This window comes from Diabrotica virgifera, chromosome 6 (assembly GCF_917563875.1).
Source record: "Diabrotica virgifera virgifera chromosome 6, PGI_DIABVI_V3a".
Lineage (NCBI taxonomy): Eukaryota > Metazoa > Arthropoda > Insecta > Coleoptera > Chrysomelidae > Diabrotica > Diabrotica virgifera.
In genome coordinates, this window is record NC_065448.1 from 83,158,069 (window position 1) to 83,171,025 (window position 12,957).

Genomic DNA, 12,957 nt, shown 5'->3' on the forward strand with positions numbered 1-12,957 from the left:
ATCCGGCTGAAAGGAAGACAAGGGAAGAAACAGCGCTAGCAGCAAAGCAACTTTTCTTTGAGACTGTTGCAACAGATTCCACAGGACGATATGAAATTAAACTGCCATGGTTAGAAGGACATCCGGCATTACCAAGTAACTACCAGATGGCTAAGAAAAGGCTGGATACCACGTTGAAGAAGATAAATAAAGATGGATATCTTGAAGCGTACGGCCAAATATTTAAAGAATGGTTGGATGAAAATATAATTGAGGAAGTGCTCGAGGAGCAGCCGAACCGAGAAGGTCATTATTTACCCCACAGGCGGTTTTTAAGCCTAATAGCGCGTCCACAAAAATTAGACCAGTTTTTGACGCTTCAGCGAAAGAAAAAGACAAACCTTCTTTAAACCGGTGCCTTGAAAAGGGATTCAACTTGATTGAATTGATTCCTGATATTTTATTAAGATTCAGACGACAAGAAATCGGTGTAATCTCAGATATTCGCAAAGCTTTTTTACAGATTGGGATACACAAAGCTGACAGAGATTTTCTTCGTTTTCTTTGGATAGATGATGCAGAAAAAGAAAAGGTGTACCGCCACTGTCGTGTGGTATTCGGGATTAGCAGTAGTCCGTTTTTCAAATCAAATAATTTGATCAAACTGGTTTGAGCAAACTGAAAGTGACAGTTAGTGAAGTCACATCCTGAGTGTTCATTGTGGATAATAATGAAAAATTTTAATTTTAAACGCTTTTAAATTTTTTCCTTATGCCTATTACAGTGTCGGATTATGGTCCGTTGTTTCTTTCACCCATTTTTCTACGCTTTTCTGTTTTTGGCTAGGCTTTTCATTTCTTCTTTCGTTTTCCCTCGTACATGCACTATATCCTCTATTTGATACCTCCAATTCTTTAGGGGATGTCCTCTTCTCCTTTTTGTTGTGTTTCCCATTTCCAGAATTTTCCTGGCCATCCTTTCTGGTTTCATTCTTATGATATGTCCATACCATTCCAGTTGTTTATTTTGGATGTGATTTAATATTGGCTCTATTTCTGTTCTTCTTCATTTCTTATTCTACGCCATTTTCATTTTCCTGCAATCATTTAAGTGTTTCATCTCCATTTCTTCTATTTTTGACTCATGTTTCTTCTGTATTTCATCCAATTTTCACTTGCATAGGTTATTACTGGTCTTGTCGTCTTGTTATTGTATTATGCATCTTCCTTTTCACTTGCATTTGTATGTCTTTATCCTAGTATGGGTTTATTAAAGGTATAAAATATTCATGTCGATTTCTTTCCTTCGTTTCCTATTCAGTTATTAATTATCAGTTAATTATCGTCGTCAGTTATTAATTATACTCCCTACCTAGGTATTCATAGGTTGATACTTTTTTTAATGTTATCTGATTGCACTTTATTTCTCTGTTGTTCAGGCCTTCCTTGTTATTTATTATCATTGTTTTGGTTATCTCTTAAGCTTTCGTTTCATTTTTCTGTATGCCTTACACCTTATTACTATTAATCCATATCATGTGTTCCTTTTTTTGTTCTTCAGTTTTACTACATACATCCTTCCTGGCTCTTGGCATTTGAACACTTCAACAAAAAAAATTATAGACATCAATTATTTCAATCATATTCTTTAATTAATGTATGGTATTATATCTCTGTTATTTGTAGTCTAAAAACAATCATACAAACAAATATTTGCATATTATACATATAATAATTACATACAATTGAACACATCTAAGATAAACGGAATTATCAATCAGTAGCCTCCGTCCTCCATAAATACTGAAAATGAAAATATTATTTTTTAAGGTCTACTGTCCTTGAGTGACTTATAGAAATTTGAATTGCCCGCCAAAAGTGACATTTTTCTCAGCCAAAATTTGGCAACACTGTATTCCATCAGGGCGAGTTTTAGCCATAGAGGTATATATTTAGAGGGAGCCTACCTTCCGCGCTTCCTGACGACAAGATCTCATGGACTGGTTTGCGGCATCTCTTTCTAACACATTGTATCTAAAATATATGATGACATTCAGTGTGAATATAGGCACGGAAGAGGAGGACAACTGTAGCAGCTTTACTATGCGTAAGAGTGAAACAGCACTAATCCAAATAAAAAAGATGGTGTCGTCACTTCGCTCTGAATGACACTCTCTCTATGCTAATATAACTCTATGGTTTTAGCCGCAGCAGCCGCAGCTATCAGACGGTTATGAGATGTTAGCACCTCATTGATCGAATTTCGTAAAAATAATTATACCATCCTTTTGCTCACGGTTTGTACAGCAATGATCACTAGGTTTCAGATTTTGATCACCTGTAGTTTATTTTTTATTAAGGGTTGAAAATTCAAGGACGAAAAAAAAGATGTTGGCACCTCATTGATCGAAATCTTTAAAACAAATGACTGTATTCGATAGGAAATAAAGCGCTGAGCAATGATCACCTATTTTGAACATTGATCAGGCTTTTTTTGCACTGAAAATAATTATTAAAGTTGCAATAACATTACCACGCACGCGCAGTCCATTAAAAATTTTATATCTAACAGGAGCCCAGTTCTTTAGCGCGGTAAAAATTTTAAACCTACTGTGAAATCAGTGCCTTCCCGAGTTTTGCTAAATTACTATGTTACGGCTAGTATTTCTGAAATATATTTATACCATCTGAAAGTTAACAAAGTGCTCACGAAAGGAAACACATTTCCAGGGTTTAGTCATTAGCAGATAATTTTGTATTAATTATTTGAAAAATTTTCAAGGACAGTCACTCTTCAATCTCATCAAAATTCTTGCAAGCTTTTTACTCTTAGAACGAATCTTTTTCTTACAGTGTTGCGCGATTTTGAATAAGTAATAAATTATAAGTTCTGACCTAGAAAACTCAGAATTGATTTTTACATTATAATCACACAAAGCGGTTATAGTTAAATTTGTTGCTATCTAGAGAATGTAAAGATTATTCGTGATAATAAGAATTGTAATATATTTCTTTGTTGTGGATATTAGGACTAATATAATCCAAGGAGACTAAGTCAGATCACACTATTGGCAACTGAGCATCTTAAAACATATGTCTTATTATATGCATTGTTGTCAGGTCTAAAAGTTACTTTTTCTCTTAGAGTTTTTTATACCTACCTAATAATACTATTATAATTATTATATTATATTATATTATATTATATTATATTATATTATATTATATTATATTATATTATATTATATTATATTATATTATATTATATTATATTATATTATATTATATTATATTATATTATATTATATTATATTATATTATATTATATTATATTATATTATAATAATTATACTATCATTTTTTAAAAAGGAATTTCTTTTTTTAAGCAATGATACTATTATATAAAACTGGTGATTTTTTCCTTCGCCATGCGACGGGGGATACAATCAATTGCCCTGTACAGTCGCTGCACTCAATTTTTTTCTGGCATCCTCTAATTTTATTTGACAACCAACGTTTTCTGACTCGTACTTTTTTTTTATTTTATAACTATGAGAAAGACTGGATTGATTTGGCTAATTTTGATTTTGAAATATTTTTAAAAGTCGTGTTCTCACCATAGATATAATAACACAATAGATTAGGCCAGGTCCGAAAAATAGCCTAACGCGGAGAAGTTCGGGTCGGTGGTCTATTTATCTCTCTTTACCGGCGCTTAGCTTTCTCTCTCTAGCATATGATGGCTGCCGCCTCGCTGTGTCACTGTCGTTCCATTAAACCCACCTCTTGGTAGATACGCTCACACTCGCACGATAGACAAATATAGCTAGACTACTGTACTTAACCCGCGAGTAGTCGCGCCGTTAGATAGAATCTCACATTATATCCTTTTTCGCGATAATTAACTTGATGAAAAATTTTGCAATTTTGAAAAAATTTCGTAAGTGCCTCGAGGAAGGGTGTAGTAATACGTAGGACTTTTTTTATTTTTTTTCTTCTTCTTCTTTTTGTGGAAATTATGGCTATGGGGACAGCCAATTAGCTTTAATAATTGTTATAAATAATATTTTTATTATCTGGACCAGAATAATATTTCATTGTTTATATAATATAATAGGTACAATAAAAAGTATTTTTCAACATTTACTCTGCGATAAAGTTTAAAATTCAAAACCCTCCAGTGATTGACAGACTCCTAAGCTTAAAAAGACTTTAACTAGAAGACCAAGCTGCTAGGTCAATTCCAGAGAGTCGTCAATCGTCAATGGACGACACCTGCCACAAGCCAAGAACTTATACCATATAATTACGGGTGATTCCATTTCAAATCACTCAATTTTGGATCAAAAAAACTTTTGGATCTCCGATTTGTCTGAAAATTTGTATATATATAGCATCTGAGAGATGTAGAAATAAAACATTTAAGGTCGAATTGTCTTCTTCTTCTTTTCTCAAATTGTTATTTTAAGCGATTTTATAGTGATTTTGTATTTATTTAAACAAATTTGCATTTTCTATCGTAAAGTATCAATGGAAAACATACTATTTTAGTACAAGGGACTCAAAAATGTCATTTATATGGCATTATAGGTATAGGTAACAAGTTATTTGGATTCAAAACAGGTTTTTGATCAAATTTTATAGTGTAGAAAACGTTAAAATACCGTCATTTTCCTTCATTTCCAAAATACAGTCAAACCCGCTTATTGGAATAGCCTTTGTGCCAAGTAAAAGTATTCCTATAACCGGGATATTCTAATAACCGATCATTGGTTGCTACTATAAATGTTTCGGGACCTCAAATTTCTATTCCTTAAACCGGGATATTCCTTTAAGAGGTATTCTAATAAGCGGGTTCGACTGTACATCATAATCGATTTGGCTGAAAATTTGCCCACAGATAGCCAAAACATAGGACTTTAAGTGGTTAGAAGGATTTGAATTATATTACAATAATAAAAAAGTTACATGCAATATCATGGTCAAAAATATAGGCGGTTACTGTAAGTATAATTAACTCAGAAAATATCGACCTCACGACAAAAATTTTTAAAAAGAAATTGTAATAATTGTAAATACGATTTATTTTTAACAATTTCAGTTTCTACCATTTTTGTGGAAAAGTTAAAAATGGCGGAGATATTGTACAAAAACGGTTCTCCTTTAAAATCAAGATGGTGGCTAACGTAACGGAGGAATTCATTCGCGATTTTAAATTTAGACTACTTTTGACCCCCCTAAAGATAAGAAAAATAAAATTTTGAGCAGCTCGGCATGCAAGGTCAAATGCTATCCCGACTGGACTAATTATACTTTTGAGTATTTTGAGTTTGTATTGTAATGTAATTCAATGCTCCTCCTAGCGGCGCCGCTTGGTACACTTCGCGTCATATAAAACTGGTACACTTTTTTTCCCAATGTAAACCTGTGTTCAGACTGACAATTATTGTTCGTGAATCACTTATTCGTTGTTGCCATCACAGATAACGCAATTGCACTAAATCTAAATACAAAAAAATAACGTTTAAAATGTATATTTCGAATAATTGTAATACATATATTTAAATTACACACTTGTTCACTGTAAAAGTTATTCATTTTGTATTAATTTCAAATTAAATTTTTCATTTTTCCAGTGTGTTTTATGTATTCTACACAACTTAATGCAGTTTTGTCCTACAATTTACGAGAAACCAATCACACCTCTCGATTTGACATTAAACATAATAATTTAAAGTCATGCCAAGATTTATTATCTATCATTATTTTTGAATTGAAATATTTTTATAAATTATAATAAAAACCGAATCAATGTATGGATACTTAATTTAGATGACGGAAAATTACAATTCTTTTAGTTTTTAGTGTATTAAAAAATGCGGTCTGTCGCACAGCCCGCCGTTTTTACCTAGTTTGATATAATATTTTCGTTGAACTGGCAACTTTGCCCTAGAAATTGGAATGACACTTGTGCGACTAGATCAACTTACACAACTTGAAAAACACGATTTTCGGTTATAAGAGTTGTACCAGTTTTTTTTGACGCGAAGTGTACTATCGTATCTCGGTTAACAGAATCCTGACTCTTGGTCGAAATTTATTTTTATTCATTTTGTCATTCCCCGTTAGAGGATAGTCTAACCACACTCTGCTGCAGATATTTTAATATATGCAGTTCTTCTTCGTTTCGAGTTGATTCAGTTCAGTCTACTTGCATAGCCTCTTTGATAAGGGGTAGAGACCCCGAAACACGGTGTCAGAGGATGGCAAGAGACTCGAATTGAATCAAAACGAAAACGAATATTTTCTTTTCTAATTCAAATCATTCTAACCACTTAAAGTCTATCTGTGGGCATATTTTCAGTCAAATCGATTATAATGTATTTTGGGAATGGAGGAAAATGTAAAAATAGTTATTTATGATATAAGTGTTAAAAGTACACGTTTAAGGCACGCATGTGAAAGTTTTCAGAATGAGCGAAGCGAGTTCTGCAATTCACATGAGTGCCTTAAAAATGTACTTTTTAACACGCATATCATACAATATTTTTTCTACAAACGTAATTACAGGGCAATATCCACAAAAACTTTTACTTGAACTTGACTGACATTCCATTTTTATATTTTTTTGACATTACATCAAAATTGCCTATACGCTGTGAGCTCATACGTAGAGGGGATATTTACAAATTCGCGAACGCCAGTAGTGACAAGTCTGTAAACCTTTACCGGAAATTTGACATAAATGTCAAAGTGATTAATTTAAAATTAAAATTAAAAACATTAATTATAAAAAATATTAGTTGGTCAAAGCTGTGGTATATATTTTTACCTTAAATATGCTTACGTTTTAAATACTGAATTTAAGTTTTTTTAATGTTCTATTAATCTATTAATCCATTAATCTTAGCGCCATCTACACGATAATTGTGAAAGTATCCGAAGTAAGAAATTCATATTTTGTCAATAGAACGTCAAAATGATTAGCAAAATCTTAAAAAAATCCATTACAATTTAATTAGTTTTTTGCGTTGTAAATATTAAGCGATAACAATTAAATAATAAATTTAAAAATTACCGGTGAAAGTTGAATAGTAGTCCGCTAGGAGCGACACCAGCGAAGCTCACAGCGTATACGGTCAATACGAACTGCAGTGCCATACAAATTTTAAAGCACTAGTGCCTTAAAGTGGCATAACGATCGTATGGAGTGCTAAAAATTGCATTTTTAACACGGTTGTAGAAAAACGATATTTAAACGTTTTATACACTATAAAATTTGATCAAAAACTGATTTTCCATCAAAATAACTTGTTATAATGCCATATAATGATATTTTTGAGTCCCTTCTACTAAAATATATTTTTTTTCATTGATACTTTACGATGTAAAATGCAAATTTGTTTAAATAAACACCAAATCATGTAAAATCGCATAAAATGACATTTTGAGAAAAAAAAAGAAGAAGACATTTGACCTTAAATACTTATTTTGTATTTGCTGTCTTTTTCTATAACAAAAGTTTGTTATTTATAGAAAAAGACAGCAAATACAAAATAAGTGATTGATGTGATCGTTCATGGGGATTTTCATTCAGTCATTTGTTTCGAGCTTCTGTCATGTGTCACATAATATTAATATATCTACGTCATACGTTATTGGTATTGCCAATGATACAAACCAAAGACGTATGACGTAGATATATTAATATTATGTGACACATGACAGAAGCTCGAAACAAATGACAATCGATGAAAAGCCTCTTTCTACTTTTTTTACATATTACACAGCAATTTTTTTGTATGTTTGTTAAAGACAAGTTACATTTTCCTACTATTCTTTGTATGTACTGGTGGCCGGTGGGAGGGGTTTTAACACCCAAACCACCCCCTGGGTGCGCCACTGGTGCCATTAGTATGAGATGAGTAACAGCCATAACAGGATGTTTCTGTCGCAGCTTAAGGTCTGTTAAGAAGACTTATTCTGTCTGTCGATCTCACTCTATCTATATATTTAATATCGTTCTGTATTTTCTTGTTTGATAAGATCGATAACCCGGATTAATCGGGACCGCGGCCGATCCGGGTTATCGAAAATCCGGGTTAGCCGGAGAATATAGTAAAAATTAATAAATAACCTCCATTATAATTACAAAAACATGAAACACATATGCACAGTACACATCTAAATTACGTATAGTTGTATAGAGTGTAGAGTTTTGTTCATTTCTTGGTAAAAAACTCAGTCATACTGTAGAGATGTACCGACACCATAATATGGTAGGTCTGGATCCCGCGTACGAAAAAAAAGTTGATAAATAGCAAGCTGAAAATTTGTTATTAGCTTAAGGGTGTCTAGTCGGACAAACATTAATATATGGCAACACTCGAACAGGGGAAGTTTTAACTGTGGAACAGGCTAAAAATTTGGAACGGTCAGACCACGAAAACGGCACATGTATTTTGTCCGACAGAACAGACTTAAACTCTCCGAACAGAGATTAAACTCTCATGCAAAAATCAGACTGCTATTTATCACCAAATTGGCGTTTTAATGAGTGGAACATGTAGAATATGTCAAATGACAGGAATTATGACAGGTGATAAATAGCAGTCTGATTTTTGCATGAGAGTGTAATCTCTGTTCGGAGAGTTTATGTCTGTTCTGTCGGACAAAACAAATGTGCCATTTTCGTGTTCTGACCGTTCCAGATTTTTTACCTGTTCCACAATTAAAACTGCCCCTGTTCCAGTGTTCTCATATATCAAAGTTTATCCGACTAGACACCCTTAAGCTATTAACAAATTTTTAGCTTGCTATTAATCAACTTTTTTTTCATACGCGGGATCCAGACCTATGGTATCATAATATCATATTATGATGCTGCAATAAATTTATTTTAAAGATTCGCCTTTATCAATCCTACCTAATGTTTCTAGTTTCTTTTCCATTGTCACAACATTTTTACGTTTTGTTAACATTACAGTTTTGTTACCATTACGTAGACAAAAATCAGGCAAACACAATCTGAAGCACGATTACAGAACGGAAGTGATTAAAACAATGTTGTTATTTAAGAACAGACTAAGGCCATTGTTTTAAAAAAGAATTTTTAAATAGTCACGTCTATTTTAAACAATGCTAAGACAGTTTGACATAAATAACGGAAAAGGAATACAGACAGGTGCCTGTTCTTTCCGATAAGCTGAGACGGTCGCTCTGCCTGCCGCCGTGTGCATGAATCATTTTTACTGTTGTACATACTTATATGTGTTCAAATTACACAAATACACATTATCTCTCAAATATTATTTGACCTACATACATTTTTATTTGATAAAATTGTTAAATTGTTTATTTGTTAAATTTTTGTCTGATGAAAATCGGTCCGGGTTAGCCGGACTTCCGGGTTATCGGGGGCCGACTTATCGGGGTTCCACTGTACCTATATAAGTAGTACACGTTGTTTTTTAATGCAACCACATTTTAAAAATTACGTTTGTTTTCTGTTATCCACCTTGTTTCAAAATATAAAAGAATGAATATAAGAAATAAAACAAAGCAGGATTCGTCCTTTAAATCGCTGATACGGTAGCGAGGTTTGATAATTGCATTGCAATTTGCAACCCAGAAAATAAGCTAGCTTCCAAAATAAGCAACTTGTTACAGAATATGTTTGTTTTCAATCAGAATTGTATTGATAATTTTCAAATAACAAGTTCAATAGTTAATTTCAAAGTAAGCTGCTTATTATTACAATGTTAATAAATGCTGAAAGTTATACCTACTAAGTGAATAAAACGTTAATGGAAGCCATCGAGATGAATTATTACATATTATTTATAAATATTTACTTAAAAACGTAACTTATTTCAAACAATTTTATACTGTATTGTTCTGAAGCTATTTTCTTATGGCAACTTAGGATAAAACGCCAAATAAATTTAATTTCACACTTAAATTGTGGCTGATAGCCAAATAAAATAGTAAATTATAATTGGTTTAACGATATATACTGAAACTTAGGCAACAAGGCAACACTGTATAATCAGCTGTCTATCAAGTTAGCCAACTTGTACATTCATAATACTCCAGTAGAAGGGATAGAACTATTAACAGAGAGAGAAAAAAATTACTTCTAATGCAAATTGTTGTTACCATCAGCAGTGTTGCCTGAGTTTCAATATTTATTTAAATCAACGAACTTGGTTGAAATATTACATATAAATGTAAATATTTAGAAGTTTATCTCGATGGCTTCGATTAATGTTTTTTCCATATTAGATATAAGTTCACCATTTATTAACATTTTAACAATAAGCCCCTTACTTGCAAATTAACTATCGAATATATAATATATGTATTTATTAAACCGATTAAAGGCAAATATGCACCTATATATAGGTATATTTTTTTATTTTTAAAAATAAAATGCAAATATTGAGCATTATTTATTTATTAATATTATCTTGCCCAAGCATACTTTCGATCTAAGTATACCTTCCCAGAATGAAGACATTTACTTAAAATTAACGATACAAATAACATACACTATGGACAAAGGACAAACAGATTAAAATATTTGAACGAGATAACATTGTTCAGAGTTTGGTGGTAAAAATATACGGTGATGAGTACATTAATAACTGGCAAAATAACGGAAAACATATTACGTTGTGAAATAAATAGATATGAAACCAGTAGAGGTGGGAAATTATATATAAAAACCTAGAAATTTACCTTATATTGATAGTTTGGCTACGCATCGGAGTCAAATTATGACAGAATTTATAAAATTTTCCTGCCACAGTTTGACTCCTATACGTCGCCAAACTCATCCGATACGTCTTAAGGTGAGAAACTATGAATATAATGTAAATTTATAGATGTCTATTGATAATTTCCCACCTCTACTAGTTTCATCTCTTTTTACCTCTCAACGTATTATGTTTTCCGTCTTTTGCGTTATTTTGCCTGTTCTTAGTGCACTCATCATACTGTACACCTATTCAGCAAGAATGTTCTTATTATAGAAACTAGCTTCAACTCAATTCAATTATCAAACCTTGCTTACGCATGATAACGCAAAAGATTGAAAACATAACACGTTGTGTAATAAAAAGAGTTGAAACTAGCAGAGGTGTTAAACTATCGATAGGAACCTATAAATTTACATTACATTACATACTTCACCATCTTTAGACAATTTTAGTATGAAAGGAGTATGACAAGTGCCACTGTTACACAATTTTATAAAATTCTCCTGTCACAGACGTCTAAAGGTGAGAAACTATGTAATATAAATTTAAGTATAGCTTCCTATTGATAATTTTACATCTCTACTAGTGTCATCTCTTTTTATTTCACAACGTGTTATCTTTTCTCTCTTTTACGTTATTTTGCCCGTTATTAGCGCGCTCATCACTGAATATTTTATAAATTTTTGGCTTGTGGCAGGTGTCGTCCATTGACGACTCTCTGGAATTGACCTAGCAGCTTGGTCTTCTGCTTCTGGCCAAAGTCTTTTTAGGCGTCTGTCAATCATTGGAAGGTTTTGAATTTTAAACTTTATCGCAGAGTAAATGTTGAAAAACACTTTTTATTATACCTAATAAATAAACAATATTTTAAACTTATTTTTATTTATAAACATATTTTCCGTATATTAATTTTCGATATTGTCAAAAATAGAGATATTCTTGAACAAGGAGCACATTATTTAGACACTTTCTATACAACTAATAACGCATTTGATATCTGATGAGATTCAATGTATAGAGTAGGTATAGAGATCTTCCTCCTTACGTGCGGTTTCATAATCAGTTAAAGTGGACTTTAAATTTTAAGTTGGTAACCTTATCATATGGGGCTTTTCATTCACAGTCATTTGTTTCGAGCTTCTGTCTTATGTTGTATAATCCGTGTATATTAATATTGTACACAGATTATACAACATCTGACAGAAGCTCGAAACAAATGCCAATCGATGAAAAGCCCTATGGGTAAATGTCAATTTTAAAGTGTTAAACATCAACTAAAGTTCACTTTAACGTTGACATTTACCCATATGAATTATTGCATTGATAAAGGTAATATGAATAGTCTCCCGTTTTATACCGCTCACGTGGCTTTGGGAGTATAGCAGGGTAGTCTGCTATTGGCTCCGTGCGTCTCCCCTCTACTTACAGTCACGTGACACACTGTCAGATTTTGTCAGGACGTTTTAACATTGAGTCTTATGGGATTATTTTGTTAAACTTGAATATTTTATTTTGTAGTGATAATAACCGAATACAATTGTTAGAATTCATTAGTTATTAATTTATACTGTAATTTATAGTGCAACAAAAATATTTTCTTTTTCGTTAATAAAGATTTATTGACATAAACTGCGATAGTGAGGTTATGTATACAAAATCAAACTGATAATCAATATTGGAAATAGAAGAATTTATATCAGATTAAGTGCGTTTTTATTTTCTGTTTATATTAATACATAATATCACTAGCGTGACAAGGAATTTTTTTTTAAATGTTTCATTTAAACATACACAAAGCGTCCTGATAAAATTTCAAAAAACCGCCACCATGAGCAGGTCGGTCGATTTTGTTTTGACACTTTGTTAACGCTCAGAGCGAATATCTAGGGCCTACGGTATACAAGGAAGGTAACACCTTCAACCACCTTCAACAGCGTGCCACGCTTCAACCGCCTATTATTACCCCTGGTTTTACCCAAGGTACTCATTTTATTCAGGCTGAGTCGACCTGGGGCCTATAAAAATTTTAAAAATGTCTAGTTGTTCTTGCCGGCGGTAGGATTTGAACTCCGGACCACCGGCACGCGAGCCAAGCACACTACCGCTTAGCTACGCCGGCCTCGGCGTAGCCTTAGCCATTTATTTATTAGCCTTAGCCTTTATTTATAGTATCATGGCCTTAGCTATTGATAAAGGTACCAACTTCAAATTTAAAGTTC